Here is a 6,183-nt window from a genome sequence, read left to right on the forward strand (position 1 = left end):
GTTGTCAGAAACATTTAAAAAGCTTTAGTAAAGGGTTGATTTTGGTCTCCTTTGATGTGTCCTTGTTCCCATGTTGCACTGTTGAACTGAATATTCTTTACAGCTGCGTTTTTGATTATGTAACACCCAGGCTTTTGAACTGTGCAAATACATTTAGAGAAATGCCAAAGCTAAAAATATCATGCTAGAGACCTGTGTGGGCAGCAGCCTTTAGCACTACTCTGTATATTGTTTTCACAAAAAGGGTATAACTATGGAAACACAAACTTGTATCGCAATATTAATTGTGTCTTCTCCTGTGTCTTAGTAATTCTAACCTAACTTAGCTATCTGCTCTCTTTAAAAGGTCAGTTGAAAAGTTTTAGATTCCAGTTTTCACAAAGGCACAGGGACAACATGCAAACTCTACACAGGGAGACTTAAGCTCGAGATTCAAACCTGCTATAATAAGTCAGCAATGCAAACCACCATATCACAATGCTCAACATGTTTAGCCTTTTTCTTGTACTTTTCATCTTATTCACGAGTTCCTGTCATGATCTGTGGTTTAGATTTGTTTTTTGTCTTCATGCCCTTTTTCCAAGGTTCCCGGCAGCTCTTCATTCACAGCCCGGTGCTTAAAAAGCTTCAATAAAGTTAGATTTAGATTGATATTCACCTTTAGTGAAAACTGACATGACTGCTGACATTAGAAAGAATTGCTTTCAGACTGCCTTAGATTATCGGATTACTAGAGCGTGACTGTGTGCGTGGAAATGTACCGTGTATGAGGGAGACTCATCACCTCGGCTAATATATATAAGTTTATCTGGATTTCCAAACTTGGCATATGGCACAGTGTTTTTAAAACTCACTATTCAGTCTTTTCAGTGGTTTCAGTTGATGCCCTGCTGATGCTTAGTGATGGTGGTCCTGAATAATTAAACAGGTCTGACAGCCATGTAGGGGTCTGTTTCCATGACTACCCCTCTCCCTGTGTCCTCACAGCCCTGAGGAGTAATGTAAATCTCCTGTCAGCTTAATGTCACAGTAACTCCGGCAAAGTGCCACACAAAGACACGTGGGCTGGGGTCAGTAGGAGCTTTTGACTACATGTATGGCCTCATTTCCTCTCTACTCAGTGTTGTCACACAAGCAAGGTGTGGTGGATGGTTAAAGATGATGGCAGAGAGATCCATACACTGTTATACAAATAGAAGGGGCTTTTAAAGGGCCTGATAAGATGCTACACCAAACATCTATAAGATGTTGTAGGACGACAGATGTGTAATGTCTCTTCAACTATTCACTAGTAGACAAGTAAGGTTACAGAGGAAATATTTTAATGATGTCCGTAATCTTCTCTGACAGTATGGTGGTATATTTATGCTTCTGAGTGTGCTTTCACCCCCCCACCCATCTCCCACCCTCATACACGCAACAGCACTCAGACATAGGCAATTACCCTTTAACATCAAATGGTTCATCAGTTCTCTGAGTCATGAGACAGTGAATTAACCTTATCTAACTGTGGATGAAGAGGTATGGCTATGACACTTTACAGCTTTGTACTAGTCTGAGCTATTACTAGCAAAGATGGTGTTCATTTTCCACACAGCGCAATGCCGGCTAATCACAACCCAAGAAATGCAATAAAAAAAGGATTATGATGCAGTTATTTACTGTTGGAAGTGCTTGTTCTGTACTTTAATCGTTCACTAATTGAATATGTGGCTGTGAGTTGGGAATTAAATTCGAGGCTTTGTGATGTTTGAAAGCTAGAACTCAGCATGGGATTTTTAAAGCCAAACTTTAACTATGTGGGTCTCTGATGATTTGTGATACAATGATGCATGTAACAAGGATTAGAAGGAGCTTTATTAGTTTGGTTGTACTAAATTAATTTTTGTGTAGTTGTAAAGGAACATTATGGAAGCTTTTGGGTTGATTCTTTCAGCAGAATGACAGTTTAGTGCCATTGCTGAAGACTTTCTGAGAGCTTTCGCAGCTGTTGTTCATTGGCAAAGTCTGCTCTCATGAGGATTTTAAAATGTTCATGAAAGAAGAAAGCCATCAGTGTTTGGCAATCACAATAATGATGACTATGAAAATGATGATTATCATGGTTGCAATCTTGCCTGTTGCTGTCAGCTTCAGTCTCTACCTAGTCTAATTCTTCCTGTGAGACCAATCGTCTGTTGAAACAGATCAAGATGGGACACATAGTGTGGTTACCAAAACAAGATAGTCAGAGTTCACTGGAGAAAGGGTTACAGATTTGTGTCTGTCTTGATAGCTCTAATATTAAGCTTCAGGCTACTGTGAATCAAACGTATTGCCTGTTAGCCAAACAAAGGTGGTTAGCAGAGACTGATTCTTATTGTTAACACTTCCATCTGACCAGCCGAGTGTGTGAAATCATTGAGTGGGGGTGAGGAAGGCTGCCATCAGTCATGCTTAAAAGCATCTACCCTCTTCTACAATGTCAGCTAAATGCTCGTCTTTGTTCCTTATCTTGCATTATCTTCTTGGTATCCAGTGACCAGTCTTTTATTAGCAATCACAGCAATAAAATATTTGTCATACTAAGACTGAAGCTGTTTACGTTACCCTACAAGGATTTTGGACCACTTCCTGTTCTGTGACAGTGACCTCTTCCATGAGCTTGCGAAGCTTCCTTTCCACCATTGTGGCAATGCTTCCCGCCATAGATTCTCAATTAGATTCAAGTCTCAATTGTGGCTTTGGCACTGCAATAAATTAGTGTTTTTGAACAATTTGGGATCATATTGTTATTGAAAGGTGGTCCAGTGGTGCCTAGGGCTAAGCTCTCCAGTCAGTCGTTTGAAGTTTTCCTGTAAAGTCTCATTGTGGTCGTCTTTTTCAATGATCGACAAAGCTCCAATGATCACCACCGAGGCTATCTCGATAAATCTCAGCAATTCTGTTACCAACACCTCTAGGGTAGAAAAGTGCACAAGGCTGGTCTCCATGGGCACTGGCTAAAGACGACTCCACAGAGGCAGGCAAACAAAAACTTGTCTAGATTCTGCAAAAGAAAGATTGAAGCTTTTGGGCATTCATTTTGTGGCCCGAGATAGAAATTGAGTTGGGTTAGGACACAGGTACATGACTTTTGTCTGGTGAAAGAAACAAGCATTCAGCCCTAAGAACACCATCTCCAGGGTAAACTGTGGTGATGGGAATGCTGTGAGTGTTTTCTTTCAGCCAGCGAGCACGGCTACCTTGTCAAAGTAAACAACATGATGAGAAGAGATGGCTATTTCAGAATTCTTCAGGAAAAACATCAGGCTGGCTGCAGAAAAAGAATTGTAGATGGTAAATGAAGGATTAAAGCCAGAAAAGGTCAGAATTTATCATTAACATCTCTAACACAGTGTTTTTCTGTCATATGTCAATAATAATTTGCAGCTTTATACAAGCATTCTATTAAATGATGTGGGTGGAGGATCCAAATGCAGAATCACATGCCGGAGACTGGCAGATAAGGGCAGCCAATACTTTATTCTAAAACAAACAAAGTGCTGCAGAAACAGGAGATCCAGGACACTGAGCAGATGCAAGGACACAGCACGGAAGCTGAGGATCCGGCACTGAACAAAGGAAAACCTGGAGAATATCTACTCAGGGAGATGATTACAAATGAGAAGCAAGTTTTTCAATTAGTAACAAAAAACTCGGTGTGGCACAGGAAGTAAATAAAACAGAATACACGAGGGCAAAGTCAACAAAATAAAAAAAAGGAAGCGAGGTAACTGAATTGAAAGTGCAACCCCCTAGTTTTCCTCACTCTTTCTTTGTAATGGTGCATCAGTTACTTTCTGCATGTGTGAAATTACATGGATGATTTGTCTCTCACTGCTGACCGAATGCAATTGTTTTCCATTAAAGTTCAAATCTTCATTTGTCACTTAATGGAAAACAGTGCTTAGTTTTACAACTTGATGTCACAATTATAAACATCTTTCATTTGTTGTTCAGTCATTCACTTCTTTCCTTCACAGTGAGCGCACTGTTCATTATCCTCCTCTGCAAACTCCTCCTTATCATCAAGCTCTTTTTCTACAATCACTGTCTTTTATTTGTACCCAGCATGTAGAACCACCTACTCAATGTCACTCATCGTCAGGTAGTTTATTGCTAATTGTGCTCCGTTAGCTGGAACTATTGTGTAGAACTTTATGTCTCTCTTAATTACTTTCTCTTGTTTGCGCACTTGTATTTTTTTTTATCTCATTCTGTCTCTCTTCCTCATTTATTTAAGAGTATAAAGCCTGAGGATGCTTATGTGTATGGTGTTTAGGTCTGTGTGTGTGCACCAGGTGTGCACGGTTGCATGATGGAGCAGTGTGGAATTGAATGAGACCCTGTTCAGAACTGGCTTGTACCTGATGTGACAGGTCACAACTGGGCTTTTAAACTCACAGCCGCACTGATGCAGGCAGCCCGCGATTAGAAAATGGACAAAGTGAAGGAGAGGAGAGGCAGGGGGACAGCAAGAGGATACACGGAAAGCAAAGAAAAGGGGAAAAGAGATAAGCTGAGAGAGATACAAGGAGAAGAGCAGATGGATACCGATGAACAGAGAGGTTACGTCATGCTTATGTTTCCAAACAACAGATAGGAGTCTCAGGGCCCTAAAGTGATCAGTGGCTTGACAGGGGCCCCTTGCTGTTGTCGCACAAGACAACTCCTCCCCTCTGTTGCTGTGGCGTCAAAGTGATCTCTTAATTAATTCAGTACAGCGCAGAACAAAATTTGCACTCGTTAACCACCCGCTGTTTGCTTTTCTTTATTTGCTATCATTAGCCCTCTTCCCTTCAAACCGTGCGCTGTGATTGCGTGTATGTATGTGTGTTTGTAGTGTGAGGGATTTGGGGTGGGCCTCATAACATCCTCACCTAGCAACCTGCCTCAGTGAGATGCTCAAAGGATCTGGATCACTGGGGGTGACACACACTGAGTCTCCCACACGGCAGCCCCTCAGAGTAAATGTGACTCAGGTGCTTTTGTTGGTGACGCTGCACCAGCTACACGCTCATCAGGCCCAGACAGAAACCAGACCTGCGGCAACAGGTCTTCCCTGACACTCTGATTTTCGCTATCTTTCATTGGCTGTTAGAGGAATCAATGTACAGAGTTTTAAACCAGTGAGAGAGGACAGAGCATCACTGGAGGATCTTCATCAACTTGAGCATTTCTGTAATCTTCATGGATGCCAGAGGAGGGGTGCAACATAACAAGACGGCCTCTTTCTCTTCATCATCTTCTTCTCTCTGACTTTTCAGGCTCAAAGAAAGACAGCATTTAAACAGTCCAGCACATGCAGTGAATTAGATGAGAGCAACAGCTCTGGTGATTATATTTAGAGGAGAGACTTGGCTGATTTTGACGGTGGAACAAGATGATTTTGGAATCTTTCGATCTTCATCCTTGCGTTCCACATGGACCTATAGGTGTGTTTAATAGAGACTGACAGTGTCTCACACACTTACGCACACACATGCACACTTCCATGGGCTACGTCATGCCCTATCCTCCAACACGCCATCAGTAGCAGAGGGACGTCTTGCCCACCTGCGGCTTCTGACTCCTGGAGCCAACCATCTTTTCACAGCCATCATTTCTCTCTCCTGACTCTCTTCCTCATCTGGTTGGCTTTAAAAGACACAAACAGCTTTCATCAGAAGATAATTTAGAAGTTCAAGACTCAGGTGAAGTAAGAACAGGAAGAGGCCATCACTAAGGAGCTTCAGGAACTTTCAGAGTGGTAAGATATCAGCCATTTTGAATTTGAAGGCACTTGGATATGTAGCCTGAGCTATATGGGTGTAAAAATGTTATAAAAAAAGCTAAGAATAATGATGATTTGAAACATACACAGAAATTCTGAGGTCACAATGGAATGAGGGCAAAGTTTTTTTGGGGTTCTTTCCCGTGATAAATATTTATTGGGTGACAATAAAAATTGCATTATTTAAACTGCAGTAACAGATTAATGCTGAAAAGCTTTTGGCTTCTCCAGTGCTAAATAAATCATAATCATCTTCCTTCTCTTTCTTGCCATATCCCTCCATCTGTTGGCCATTGGACACTGAAGCAACCATATGCTCTCAATGTATAAATCATCTACCATAGCTTGCTCCATGTTAGTAAAACAGGGATTCAGCTCATTTGTCAAAA

The sequence above is a fragment of the Odontesthes bonariensis genome, chromosome 6 (genome assembly GCF_027942865.1).
Source record: "Odontesthes bonariensis isolate fOdoBon6 chromosome 6, fOdoBon6.hap1, whole genome shotgun sequence".
Taxonomy (NCBI): Eukaryota; Metazoa; Chordata; class Actinopteri; order Atheriniformes; family Atherinopsidae; genus Odontesthes; species Odontesthes bonariensis.